Source organism: Anabrus simplex, chromosome 1 (assembly GCF_040414725.1).
Source record: "Anabrus simplex isolate iqAnaSimp1 chromosome 1, ASM4041472v1, whole genome shotgun sequence".
In the NCBI taxonomy this organism is placed as follows: Eukaryota; Metazoa; Arthropoda; class Insecta; order Orthoptera; family Tettigoniidae; genus Anabrus; species Anabrus simplex.
Window position 1 is genome coordinate 795,098,297 of NC_090265.1, and position 15,315 is coordinate 795,113,611.

General features: G+C 42.4%; 1 protein-coding gene across 2 annotated transcripts in view; it reads left to right on the plus strand.

Moving 5' to 3' along the window:
* The window catches only part of LOC136857542 (NAD kinase), a 933,739-nt gene that overhangs the window by 262,431 nt on the left and 655,993 nt on the right, over positions 1–15,315 (plus strand). The window lies entirely within an intron of this gene.

Consider the following 15,315-nt stretch of genomic DNA (forward strand, 5'->3'; position numbering starts at 1 on the left):
GGTTATTGTTTTAAGAGGAAGTAAAAATAAATTTCCTGTGGCTATTTCTAGCCGAGTGCAGCCCTTGTAAGGCAGACCCTCCGATGAGAGTGGGTGGCATCTGCCATGTGTAGGTAAATGCGTGTTATTGTGATGGAGGATACTGTTATGTGTGGTGTGTGAGTTGCAGGGATGTTGGGGACAGCACAAACACCCAGCCCCCGAGCCATTGGAATTAACCAATGAAGGTTAAAATCCCCGACACGAGCAGGAATCGAAGCCGGGACCCTCTGGACCGAAGGCCAGTACGCTGACCATTCAGCCAACGAGTCGGATTTAAGAGGAAGTACAACTAGGGAACCGTCCTCTATATTAGATAGAAAAAATGTAAAGGATCCGACACTTCGAAAAATGAAGTTATCGGCCAAAGGAAGACAAGGGCTACAAAGGGCGTGAAAATGAAAGACTCCCCAGGCCTAGCAACCTAATGTCGTCGGGGTCGGGGAAAAAACAAGAGGTGACCAAGGGAGGTCGGATAGGATAGATGAAAGTGAGAAGCCTGGCTCAAGTAAAACCAGGACTCAGCTAAGGACCCCGTGAGGCCTATTTCAGTCGCCTCTTAACACTTCAATAGTAATGTTGTTACGTCTCACCAACTACTACTACGACACATCCTTTCGGAGCTATAGTTGGCCAAATGGCGAGAACAGCGAAATTAATAGCCACTTCCAAGTGAACATAAACAGCCCCGGTAGAAAAAGGATTCCTTTTTAATCATGAATTATTTTCAATGTTTAAAAAAATAAAAGCACGGTGTGTATGCATAATTCTTAAAACTATGAACTACGAAAAGTTGATTAGGTAAGGAGGATCAACGTCTATAAATAACGCGTCGCACTGATTTGAAGACAAGTTTTCCACTTTAGTCCACCTACAGCGTTATCCTGGACATCGATGATAAGTAACCGCTTTTCACTGAACATACAGCGTTATCCTGGACATCGATGATAAGTAACCGCTTTTCACTGAACGTAGGGACCGATTACCTAGATGTTAGGCCCCTTTAAACAACACGCATTCTCATCATTTAATGTAGTTGATAAGTTGTACTGGACTCCGGTATAAACGCTTGCACCTCTGTTGGTTCTGTCGGTAAGTTTAGGACGAAGTCTCATACGAGTCGTATGCATATTCTTTCTAATCGGGACGACAACCTCTGTTATTTAAGTTAGTCAAGTCAGCAGCAAAAACCTTAGAATATATGATTTTGGTTGGTCGTTCGCGTAATTGTTCAGTCGCCTTACGTTTCAAACAGTTACTAACCTTCTACCTCAGAATGGAGTGGACATCCTCGTTTTCCTGGTTGTGAGAAGAGTCTGTTCACGAGTGATACCAGTTACATCAGTCTTCAGAGTGGTGGGGATAGTATTGGTGATTATTTTTTTTAAGGGGAAGTACAACTAGGCAACCATCCTCTATATAACACTAATCAGAGAGATAAAAGGGAAGGGATCCGACACTTCGAAAAATGAAGATATCGGCCAAACAAAGACAAGGGCCACGAAGGGCATGAAAATGAAATAGGCCTATTCCCTAGGCCTCGAGTGCTCTAATATCGTCGGAGTCGGAAAAGAACAAGAGTTGATCAAGTGAGGTCGGATATGATAGATGAAAGTGAGGAGCCTGGCACAAGTAAGTGGAAGCAGTGCCAGGACCCAGCTGAGAGCCCTGTGGTCGCCAACCCACGCTCCGAAATTGAGAGCCCTGGGGCCCCTGTTAGTCGCCTCTTACGACAGACAGGGGATACCGTGGGTGTTATTCTATCGCCCCCACCCCCAGGGGGATCAATCTTCAGATATGCTTTGCCAGTCTTTTTACAGCATAATTACCAGTGAATTTTCACTTCTATGAAAAAGAAACTTGTAGCCCTCTACCAGTAGCGGCCGGCCCTTAAGGAATCCCGGATGATTTCTCAGAGAACGAAAAGTTTCTTTAACTTCCTTTCGACATTTGAAGTCGACTCGAATAATGGTAAGAAAATTGCATTTCATTGTAAAACTGTAAATTCTCATCAATAAGGAAGACTGCTCGGCAATAAGTTAGCAAACTGACTTTCAGCGCACAGTTCACTGGTAAATGTTTTCTGGTTGAAGATAGGGCACGGACTCTCGAGCTTCCGACCGAGGATATAGTGTCGGTGAGGGGATTGAGATGTAAGGAGGTAGCGCGCTTGTTGTCGGTTTCGGCGCGAGGAAGGGTGCGGAAGATGCTTTCACGTGGGCAGAGTCCGTAGCAGTGTAGCAGTAAAGATATCCTCTCGCAAACTCCGATACGAGCATGCGCCAGCCAAATCTCCATGGTCGCATACAATGAAATTAAATATTTATGACCGTGTTTGCACCATTATTTATATTTTAAGAAGAAAAATAATAGTTATATTGAAATGTAACATTTGAGACCAAGAATATTGATTCAAATTGGGCCTCTGGCTTGCATCCCGCGTTCTGTGAGGATTGGCAGCAGTGAGGACTTGAATGAGTGCGGTGGTACTGGTCAGTAGCAAAGAAAGATTTGTTGGAAAAAGTACTGTGGCCGCCCCCCAGACCTGAGAGTCCACCGGCCGCCACTGCCCTCTACCAATCGTAGTTGCGTTCCTCCTCTGTACTTCCTCTTAAAACGATAATCGCTTACACCACCACCACCACCACCACCGTCCGGCTCCATGGCTAAATGGCTAGCGTGCTGGCCTTTAGTCACAGGGGTCCCGGGTTCGATTCCCGGCAGGGTCGGGAATTTTAACCATCATTGGTTAACTTTGCTGACATCCTCATCACGACGCGAAGGTCGCCTACAGGCGTCAAATCAAAAGACCTCGGACACTCCCGGCACTAAAAGCCATACGCCATTTTTTTTACCACCACCACCCTTCCTTGGCCTCGCAAACCTACTGTAGTCAAGGCTGGAAGGCTGGGGTAGAACAAATTGACCGAAAGAGGTCGTTAGGAAGGATTTGTAGTGAAGTACACAACACACTGAATCTGCTTTAACTACACTTTATTTTACACTACAATTATCGCTACACAAATGTACAAAAACAGCTCACTCCATCTTTACTTTTTTCTGCCGCCTTTCTCTCGGCAAAGACGAGTTATCTACGGTTTTTAGTTCACTCAAAGTCCACTAGGGGCGGCCTACACCGCTCCCCCTCCAGTAACCAAGTTACGATACAAAGACAATATAAACATAAACAAAATATACCATAATCACAAGAATATTAAATATATACAACATCATCTAAATAGCGAGTGGGGAACCTGACAGTCCTTCCACTACGTGATTTTGTTACCACTTTCTCCTTGCTGGGTTTGTCCGGGGAATCCGCGGTTGATCCATCAGGGGGGCAGAGTCCTTGCAAGACACCTGGTCGTTCTTCATGACGAGGTGTAGAAGTTTCATCATCTGCTGCTATGAAGTAGGCTGGTTTCAGGCGATCAATGGAGACATTCACAGATTTATTTTTTATGGTAACCGTGAAATATTTATCAGTTTTGGCAGTTACCAGGAAGGGACCTTCATATGGGGGTCGCAAAGGTTTTTTCACTCTATCGATTCTCAGAAATACATGAGTACATTTACTCAAGTCTTTATGGATGAACACAGTTCGGGAAGTTTTGTGCTTAACTTCCACAGGCCTGAGTTGCTGCATGTGCTGCTGAAGTTTGGAGACAAAAGTTTCTGGTTCGGTATGAGATGGAGGGTTATCAAAGAATTCACCTGGAAGCCTAATATGCGTGCCATACACCATTTGTGCAACTGAACTGTTCGAGTCCTCCCGGAGTGATGCGCGTAGACCTAGCAACACAGTCGGAAGGGTGTCTGTCCACTGTATAGAGTTGTGGGCTTTGATAGCAGTTTTTATTGTTCGATGCAGACGTTCAACTTTACCATTGCTCTGCGGATGATAGGGTGTCGTACGTTTAAGCTTCACACCACACAATTCGGAAAGATTCTTAAAGAGCTGACTTTCGAACTGTCGGCCTTGGTCAGTAACTAGATTTGCTGGGACTCCAAACCGCGTCACCCAATGATCATAAAATGATTTTGCTACCGTCTCTGCTGTTATATTTTGCAATGGTATTGCTTCCATCCAGTTGGTGAAGCGATCTATACATGTGAGGCAGTAGATATAGCCATCAGAAGGTGAAAGAGGGCCAACAATGTCTATGTGAACAGTGCTGAACCTCTCATCAGGTTCTTGAAAATGGCTGACTGGCGATTTGGTATGTCTTGTTATTTTGCTTTTTTGACATCCCATGCAAGCTTGCGTCCATTTTCTGACATCATTCTTGATACCAGGCCAGATAAACTTGGAAGTCATCAGCCTAACAGTAGTCTTTTTCCCCGGATGCGCCATGTTGTGGATCTGAAGAAAGAATTGTTTGCGAAATTCTTTTGGAATGTATGACCTTATGTTGTTTGTGGAGGTATCACACCACAGTAACTTTCCAGAAGGCAGTGGGTAGCTCTTGAACACGAGTGACTGACTTTCCTCTTGAAGTTGTTTAAGTTCACTGTCTTGAAGTTGTCTTTCAGCGACTGTGTCGTAATCGATGACAGTCATAGATTCAATCCGTGACAGGTTATCCGCAACGATATTGTCCTTGCCACTAATGTGTTGGATGTTTGTTGTAAACTGGGAGATATACTGAAGATGTCGCAGCTGCCGTGGAGATGCCTTCTCATTTTTCTGATTAAATGCAAAAGTGAGTGGTTTGTGGTCCGTATATATTATGAAGTCTCTTCCTTCAAGAAAATGTTTGAACTGCTTGACAGAAAGGTAGATTCCTAACAGTTCACGGTCATAGGTGCTATACGCTCTCTGTGTATCGCTTAACTTCTTCGAAACGAATCCAATAGGTTTCCATCCTTTCTCTTCATACTGTTGCAGGACACTTCCTACTGCAAAGTCACTTGCATCTACTGCCAGGGCCAGCTGGTATGTTGGGTCTGGAAATGTAAGCAGTGCTGCATTTGCCAAGTCCTGCTTACATTTTTCAAATTTTGTGATAGCTTCTGGTGTCCAGTTAATTTGTCGCTTAACTTTCTTTTTAGCACCTTTGAGATAAGCATGCAAAAGAGACTGCGTTTCTGCTGCATCCTTGAGGTAACGTCTGTAGAAATTAACGGTACCTAAGAATACACGAAGGTCATGAACTGTCTGTGGTAGTTTGTAGTCAACAATCGCTTTCACTTTATCTGGTAAGGGTCTGGAGCCTTCTGTGGTGATTAATTGTCCCAAGAATTCCACTTGCTCTACACCAACTACAGACTTTGAGACATTGATTCGGAGGCCAAATTCATGTAGCTTCTCAAACACAATCTTAAGATGCTCACGATGTTCCTCTACTGATTCTGAAGCAATTAGGCAGTCATCAAGATATGGAAAAATAAAGTCTAGGCCTCTAAATACCTCATTAATGAAACGTTGGAAGGTGCTTGGTGCATTACGGAGTCCAAACGGCATCACATTAAATTCATATAAGCCAAATGGAGTGATAATAGCGGTTTTAGGTTTGTCTTCCTCTGCTACAGGGATTTGGAAATATGCCTTGAAGAGGTCGAGCTTGCTAAATATTTTCTTACCCCTCAAAATATGTTGAAAATCTTCAATCCGAGGAATTGGATATCGGTCTGGGATAGTTTGTGCGTTCAGTCGTCTGTAATCACCGCATGGTCGAAAAGTTCCATCCTTTTTGAGGACCAGTTGGAGAGGACTAGCCCATTGCGACTTTGATGGTCGAATAATTCCACTGTTTTGAATAAACTGGAATTCCTGTTTAGCATTGTGTAGCTTCCGAGGATCCAGTTGTCTGGGCTTGCAATAAACTGGTTGGCCTTCAGTTGGGATGAAGTGTTGAATGTCGTGTTTGATTTGAGTAGGTAGTAAATTAGGTTTCGTTAAATCTGGGTAACTGGATAAGAGATCGGCAAACTTTTGTGCATTTGACATTGTGCTAACAACAGTATCAGCTGTGATGGCTGTTACTTCACCCATGACAGAGAGTTTAGTCTCGCCATCAATTAACTGCTTTTTATTTAGGTCAATTAGTAAGTTGAACTTCTTCAGAAAATCAGCACCTAATATGCCCTTGCCAATTTTAGCTACTATGAAAGGCCATTGGAATTGTCGACGGAGTCCCAAATCAATATTCAGTGTTCTAAGTCCATAAGTTGGGATTTCTGTGCCATTAGCTGCAAACAATTTAAAATCTGGGTCACAGTTTCTGTTACTGGAAGTGACAGGGATTATTGAAACATCGGCTCCACTATCCACTAGGAAGTGCAAACCCGTGTTTTTGTCACATACAAATAAACGGGGTTTACAGCAATCCTTAATACTTTCAGTAGTGGAGCTTGCTGCCAACTCTACTACTGTTTGGTGTTTTCCGAATTTTTCCACGAGCATGGAGGCTTGCATTTGTCAGGGAAGCACTTATTACCAAATCTGAAGTGGTAGTAACAGTACTTTCCGTTTGGATCGTACTTCTTTTTGCTTCGGTTTCGGCTCGAACTTCGACTGCGGGGCCTAAAAGTGCGCATTGAAGCTATCTGTTGCTCTAGGGCGGCTATCTGTGCAGAGAGTTTCGAGATAGCGTCGTTACTTACGGACGCATCAGTACCGCTATTTTCCACACTGTAAAGTTTACTGCAGGGATTCATTTCAATGATTTTGTCGGCCATAATTGCGATTTTTTCCAAGTTTTCGTCCGATACGATTAGAACATGTTTGATAGAGTCCGGTAATTTCTCAAGCCACAAGGTACGAAGCACTTTTTCGGAAACATTCACGCCTGCTAAGGACTGCATTTTCCTTAAAAGCTGACTAGGTTTCAGATCGCCTAATTCTAGGCCTGTTACCAACCGTTTTATTTGTTTATCTTCGCTTTCCTTGAAGATATTTAGAAGGCGTTCTTTAGCCGCGGAATATTTATTCAGTTCCGAACTTTTGATAATGTCCCAAATGTTTTCGAGATATTTAGGTTCGAGCTGAGACACGAGGTAGTTAAATTTGGTGTCCTCTTGGGTAATTCTTGAGATAGAAAACTGAGCTTCCACTTGAAAGAACCATATTTCAGGTTTTTCTATCCAGAAAGGAGGGATCTTGATGCTTACCTTGTTAGCTTCACCCACCAAGTGTCCTGAATGAGATTCGTTTGCCGTTGGCGTACCCGTTGTGTTGTTTTCATCCATTGTTCTTCACGCTTACACTACACTTATGCACTTCGCGATGTTTATTGCGCACTTCCGTCACTGAATCACGTCGGGGTCACCAATTATGTAGTGAAGTACACAACACACTGAATCTGCTTTAACTACACTTTATTTTACACCACAATTATCGCTACACAAATGTACAAAAACAGCTCACTCCATCTTTACTTTTTTCTGCCGCCTTTCTCTCGGCAAAGACGAGTTATCTACGGTTTTTAGTTCACTCAAAGTCCACTAGGGGCGGCCTACAGATTAAAGCGAAGAAAATGCCACACGTAATTGGAAACAATACCAGACTTACCTATTGCCCCTGCCCTGTGGTCGTTGCCCCGCGTTCCCAACGTGAGAGTCCCTGGAATGCTAGAGAAGAGCCCGATAACAGCGCAGTTTGGTCGTTAAGCAAGCAAGTCATTGCCATCATTGCTATAATATTTTATTATACTGTGATTCATTCTTCGAGTGGCCTTCCAAGCTCAAGTAGGCGGGATGGATCCCGACCCAGTCCGGTGGTATTTGAAGGTGCTCAAATACGTCAACCTCCTGTCGGAAGATTTACTGGCACGGTAAAGAACTCCTGCGGGACAAAATTGCGGCACCTCGGCGTCTCCGAAAACCGTAAAAGTAGTTAGTGGGATGTAAAATCGATAATATTAGTATTAATTTATTTTTAAACATTCAGGCTACTGTCATGTTGAACGTATAGACACAGCATCTGCCAATATAACTATATTTTTATTTGTTCTTCGACGGGTTACAGGAAATAAATTCGCTAACGAAAGTAAAGCCTCTTTTCTTATTGTTAACCTGCAGGAGTCTAACCACAAATTGGCGAGCCGATTACAGCTCTTTGTAGAAGCAACTGATATTTACCATGATAAATTGCCTCTTGTATGTAATTACTCCGTTTATGACATTATTACACTTATTGAAGAACAGTACCCTTTATGTCCTGTTCAACATTTTATTACAGGAGCTTTTCCAGTATTCCTAGCACCCAAAGGCGATAAATCTTGTAATAACTCTGTTCAAGTACTTATTAGTCTCGAACCGAGCGAGTTGGCGGCGCGGTTAGGGGCGCCTAGCTCTGAGCTTGCATTTGGGAGATGGTCCGTTTGAATCCTACCGTTACCAGCCCTGACTATGGTTCTCCATGGTTTCCTATGTTCACACCAGGCAAATGCTGTGGCTGTTCCGTAATTAAGGTCAACGCCGTTACCTTTCCTATCCTTGCGTTGCGCAAAACCCTAATGTATTAGTGCGACGATAAACCACTGGGAATAAATAATTAAATAAATAAATAAATAAATAAATGTCTCGGCAAAACTTCCCCCCCCCCCGACTCAATTCAGATGGCAGTGTAATGCTTCTGACTTATTTCAGTCCAGGCCTCTGCATTTCTGGATGATGAACCTAAGCGACTCTTCCCTTAGTCCTCCTAGACAGGAACTGAGTTCAAAGGATGTTAGAAAAACTAAAGTGAAAGTAGCCTTTACTCCTCGGCCCCCAGTAGCCGCCGATTTCTTTCAAGATTTTAGCTCTTGAGTTCTAATAAGTAAGGTAGGGGGCCAAATTCCTTCCCCGCACCTAATTTCGTCCCCCTAGGGATTTTCAGTTTGCACGGTTGGTACCTAATGTTTAACCGCGCGCACACGCGTAGCCTCATCCCGTTGTCTTGTTGTGAGTTGGTGTTGTGCACTACGTTTAGTTCCCGTGTACAAAGCGGATTCATTTTCCATGTTGAGCTGAGTTAGTGCAACATTCAAATTAAGAGCCTGTTACTCCTAGAGTGCGCACTGATATGTTAATGAAATACTGGAATGCATTTCAGTCGGGTGGTGTAGTTCCTGGCGTGAAATCGTTACAGTGAGGTGGTTGGCGTGAGTTACTGTAGTGGCCGTTATAGTAAATCAGGAAATGTTCGTAATTTCGTCCCCCTTCATTTTATTTGTTATTTATGAAGTTATTGTTATTTTCAGATGGGAAGGCGCAAGCAGTGGGATAAAGAGGCTATGAAAAAGGCTATTAAGGCAGTGAGGGACAAGATAATGGGTTACAAACGTGCAAATAAAGCGTTTAACAGCCGACGAGCAACGCTGAAAGACTATGTTAAAAAGAACACAAATAAAACATTTTTCATAAATGACCTTAAAGTAATTCATTATAGGGAGTGTTTGGTTCTGTTAGAAAGGACAAATATATTAAACTTAATTGTACTTTTCATAAATTTGGTGCAGGACGAAATTTTGAACACATTTTGGGTAGTTTAGTTTTTTGTAGTGTTTGTTTGTCAAATACCTTATAACAGTTTCATTGTAACTTGTCCGTAAGTGGAGAATATATTCAGTAAAATATATACCAATTTCTAGCCTTGTCCATAATATTCCTGAGTTTCTAAAAGTCCAGATCTGCTAAGGGGACGAAATAAGATCCCCCAAACTTAGTGCCTCTTTGCCTCTCGAAAAACTGATTTTAAATTTTGAATTTTACTTGACAATCGTGACATTAATTGTCTGTTGTTGCTGACGAAGCTTTATTACCTAAATATTAAGGCAATAATACTAAATGCAGGAAATTCAATAATACTTTTCTTGAATTTAACTGTAGAAACATTATTTTCTTTACGGCACTTTCTATGTCTTCGCACTGCAGTAACTTATTGTAGTAGAGTGGAATTGAGTTACTCAGAGACATAAAACCGAGCTCAGGTCCCATATAAAAATATCAGGGCTATCATCAGTCAACAGCTGTCTATAGCCACGATATTATCGTTTTCGTGTTATCACTTTCAATTCATCACACACACGAGCACTTACGTGTATATTAAAGAACATTTCCTGACTGACTGACTGACTGACTGACTGACTGACTGACTGACTGACTGACTGACTGACTGACTTATTTATCATCGCCGAGCCAAAACTACAGGACATAAAAAATGGAATTTTGAGGATACATTTATATTACAATGTAGGTGCTCTCTAAGGGAGGATTTTTGGATATTCCGTCGCTATGTGGGTGAAAAGGGGGGTTAATTTTTAATAATAATAATAATAATAATAATAATAATAATAATAATAATAATAATAATAATAATAATAATGTTATCTGCTTTACGTCCCACTAACTACTTTTACGGTCTTCGGAGACGCCGAGGTGCCGGAATTTAGTCCCGCAGGAGTTCTTTTACGTGCCAGTAAATCTACCGACACGAGGCTGTCGTATTTGAGCACCTTCAAATACCACCGGACTGAGCCAGGATCGAACCTGCCAAGTTGGGGTTAGAAGGCCAGCGCCTTAACCGTCTGAGCCACTCAGCCCGGCGGTTAATTTTTAAAATGAGTGTACCTATATCTCAAAACTTCAAATACAGATGTAAAAATTGGTATTTAGAATCTCCTTTTAAAAAAAGAAACACTTTTTTTGTTTTCGGAAAATCCCACTTGGTGAAAAAGGGGTTGAATGCCTTTAGTGAGGATACTTTTATCTCAGAAACTGAAGATTTTAAAGACCAGAAAATTGGTTTGGAATCTCCTTTTTAAATAAAGAAACACATTTTTTTGGGGGGAAAATCCAATTAATGGGGGTTAAACACGAGTGACAAATGGGGTGAATTTTTAGAAAGATTATATCTCAGAAACGTAAAATTCTACAGACGTAAAAGTTGGTATTTGGAATCTCCTGTAAAAGTAAAGAAACATGGGTGATTTGTTTTGGGAAACTGCACTTTTTTTAATTTCGTGAGGCTATTTCTAGCCGAATGCAACCCTTGTAAGGCAGACCCTCCGATGAGGGCGGGCAGCATCTGCCATGTGTAGGTAACTGCGTGTTATTGTGGTGGAGGATAGTGTTATGTGTGGTGTATGGGTTTCAGGGATGATGGGGACAGCACAAATACCCAGCCCCCGAGCCATTGGAATTAACCAATGAAGGTTAAAATCCCCGACCCGGTCGGGAATCGAACCCGGGACCCTCTGAACCGGAGGCCAGTACGCTGAACCATTCAGCCAACGAGTCGGACGGAAACTGCACTTAAGGGGAACTAAAAAGGAGGTGAAATTTTAAAATAAGCATGTCTACAGTATATCTCAAAAACTTAACATGTTACAGAAGTGAAAAATGGTATTTTTATCTCTATTAAAAATAAAGAAACATGTATTTTTTGCTTTAGGAAAAACCACTTGGGTGGGGGTAAAATGACTGAAAATGGGGTTGATTTATTTTTATTAGGATAATATCTCAAAAACTGAAGATGTTACAGACGTGAAATATAGTATTTGGGATCTCCTTTAAAAATAAAGAAATACATACCTTTTTGTTTTCGAAAATTCACGAAAAAGGGGGGCGGGAATTCAAAATTAGTTGATTTTATTGTATGAAGATACTATTGTCTCAAAAACGAAAGATGTTGCAGACGTGAAAATTGGTATTTGGAATCTGCTTTAAAAGAAAAGAAACACGCATTCCTTTGATTTCGGAAAATCCAATGAAGGAGGGTGGGGTGAAAGAATTGAAAATTTAATTGAATTAATTGTATGATGATAGTTAGATCTAATAAAAACTAAAGTTTTTACACACGTGAAAATTGGTGTTTGGATCTCCTTTAAAAACAAAGAAAACCGCATTTTCGGGGGAAATCATCTTGGGGGGTGGGGGTGAAAAGGAGTTGAATTAATTTTATGAGGACACATATCTCAGAAACTGAAGATGTTACAGTCGTGATAATTGGTATTTAGAAGATCCTTTACTAATTTTAATTAATTTCGTGTGGTTATTTCTAGCCGAGTGCAGCCATTGTAAGGCAGACCCTCCGATGAGGGTGGGCGGCATCTGCCATTTGTAGGCAACTGCGTGTTATTGTGGTGGAGGATAGTGTTATGTGTGCTGTGTGAGTTGCAGAGATGTTGGGGACAGCACAAATACCCAGCCCCGGGTCACTTGAATTAACCAATGAAGGTTAAAATCCCCGGCCCGGCCGGGAATCGAACCCGGGACCCTCTGAACCGAAGGCTAGTACGCTGACCATTCAGACAACGAGTCGGACTCCTTTACTAATAAAGAAACATGTATTTTTCCCGGAAAATTCACTTAAGGGGGGGGGGTGAAAGGAAGTGAAAAAAGTGAATTATTTTTATGGGGTTACTTATATCTCAAAACTTAAGGTATTCCAAGTATTTGGAATCTCCTTTAAACATAAAGAAGCACGCCTTCCTTTGGGGGGGGGGTAAATCAACTTAACGGCGGTGGGGTGAAAAAGGAGTCGAGACCAATTGATTTTATTGTTCATAATGTACTTGATTCTGATCATAAACCGAACATTTTTAATCTTTCCTGGGTTCGTTTTCAAGAGCCATCTTTTCCTTTGGAGACCTTAAAGTTAGATTACAGTAGATTCTCCTGGCATACAGTATGAATAAAAATTTAAACACATTTGAAGTAAACGATAGGAATGGTATTGACCGTGCAGTTGTTCACCTCTATAATAAGGTCAATAATGCACGGAAGTATATCTGTATCTGGCAGCAGATGAGCAGATGTAATTTACCGCCAAGTAGCGGTCTTGCATGTTGCTGCGGGGTCAATAATAATAATAATAATAATAATAATAATAATAATAATAATAATAATAATAATGTTCTGGACCGTCGTCAAAATGTGCGGACCGCACTGGAAACGAGTCCCGGCCGGGTAATGACTACGAATGCAGTCCGGGCGCGGGTTTAGTACCACCAAGGCACCCAAGACGACACCACGCCGGATCTCCTCAAGGATTTGATCCATACTAAAAATGCTTATAGGAAAATATGGCAAAGATTTAGGGACCGAACTGACGGGCGGAATACTTGGAGCTGGCACGGGAAGTACGAAATCGATTGTTGAAAAAAATATTGCCGTCAGATCGTGAATTTTGGCAGATTGTATATAGCATTCAATTATAAATTTCAGTATAATACCGTAGCGAAGCACGGGTATCTTGGTAGTTTTTATATAAATCCATCAGAAGAACACATTGAAAATTCTTCAGTAATACATTTGACCACAAACCGCACAATAAGGACATAAGTGTTAATACTCATGAAGCCGACATTATTGTAGACCGAGCCCCGTAGTGTTTAAATGCAAGAATAAAACTGTACGGGTTATGAATACCTATGTACTTGTTTTATATATATTAATGTCCTTTTATTACCATTACTTATTTAAATTTGTTGTTATTCACGAAATAGTCAAAATAAATACAACTCGAGTTCCAGATTCCTTCTGTTCTGTAGCTCTCGTTATAGTCTATGTGGTGTGGTCATTACTCTTTTAGGGGGAAGTACAACTGGGCACCACCCTCTTATAACACTAATCAGAGGGGGAAAATGGAAGGGTTACGACACTTCCAAAAATGAAGGCATCGGCGAAAGGAAGACAAGGGCGACGAAGGGCGTGAAAATGAAAGACTTCCTAGGCCTCGAGTGCTCTAATACAGTCGGGATCGGAAAAGAACAAGAGTTGACCAAGTGAGATCGGATAGGGTAGATGAAAGTGAGGAGCCTAGCATAAGTAAGTGGAAGCAATGCCAGGACTCAGCTAAGGGCTCATGGTCACCAACCCACGCTCCAAAGTTCAGAGCCCCTGGGAGCCCTATTAGTCGCCACCTCTTACGACAGGCAGGGGATTACCGTCCCCACCCACAGAGGGAGCTCTCGTTATATTACAGTGCTGCAAACAACACCCCTTATCTTAATCCTACACATTTTATAAATTTCAATGGCTAAATGTAGATCTTTATGTAGCCTGCGATAAAGACCAAAACTAAATGGTGGTGGTTGTGGTGGTGGTGGTGGTGGTGGTGGTGATCAACCCATGTGGCGATAGCATCCTTAAATGTGGCATCTCTGTTATATTTGCCATAGCAACAGAGCATTTTTGAGCAGCATTAGTCAACTTTTTCTCGCCGGTGGTGCTAAACGTCAGACTTCATCTCTCGTGGGTCCAACTATACTATACATGCATTTTCTGGGTAAAACATTGCAGTCTTGTGCAACTTTCTATAGATGATCGAAAGTATGAGTTTTTCCTATCTCAGTGGAACATACCTTAATTCTGTCGGCTCGTTTAAGTCTTCTGATGAATTCTTAGTAGCCTATTGGAGTGTGAATTTCAAATTCAATGCGGATATCAATATCAGCCGGTTGTGTCCTAATGAGAACAGTCAAAAACGATAATTATACACTGGCGGGAAAAAAAAAAATCCAAACACCAAGAAGGGTTTGGTAGGCGTGTTTATACATGTGATTCAGATTTCCCGCAAATCGCATTAGCGTGGCGCTAGTAGCGGCCCCATGACGTTGCACATTAGGTTTGCTTTAAAATACGGGCTGTACTGTGCGAGAGCGTTAGTTACCTGTGAAATTGGACGGAGTGACTGTGAGTGGATCAAGAATGCCTTTACGACGACGAAAAAGCCAGTATCGACAGTTCACTGCGGTTGAACGAGGCCGTATAATAGGGCTATGTGAAGGTGGATTTTCCTTCCGCGCTATTGCAGAACGACTTGGCAGGAATGTCTCCACTGTGCATGCGTGCTGAAAGCAGTGGTCACGAGAATGTACGCTCGCAAGAAGACCGTGCTCCGGACGTCCGCATGGCACCACCGAGAGGGAGGACCGCCGTATTAGGCGTATGGCTGTGGCGCAGCGGACTGCGTCTGCAGCAGCAATTCGAGCGGCAGTTGGCACCATAGTGACACAACGAACTGTTCGAAATAGGTTACTTGAAGGACAGCTCCGAGCCAGACGCCCCGCGGCGTGCATTCCACCTACCCCAAACCACCGCCGTCTGCGACTTCAGTGGTGTCAAGCGAGAGCTCATCGGAGGATGGAGTGTAGGTCCGTTGTGTTTTCTGATGAAAACCGGTTTTGCCTTGGTGCCAGTGATGGCCGTGTGTTGATTAGGAGGAGGCCAGATGAGCGCCTGCATTCTACCTGTCTGCGGCGTAGACACACTGGACCTACAGTGGGAGTTCTGGTCTGGGGAGCAATTTTCTATGACAACAGGAGCACTCTCGTGGTTATCCCA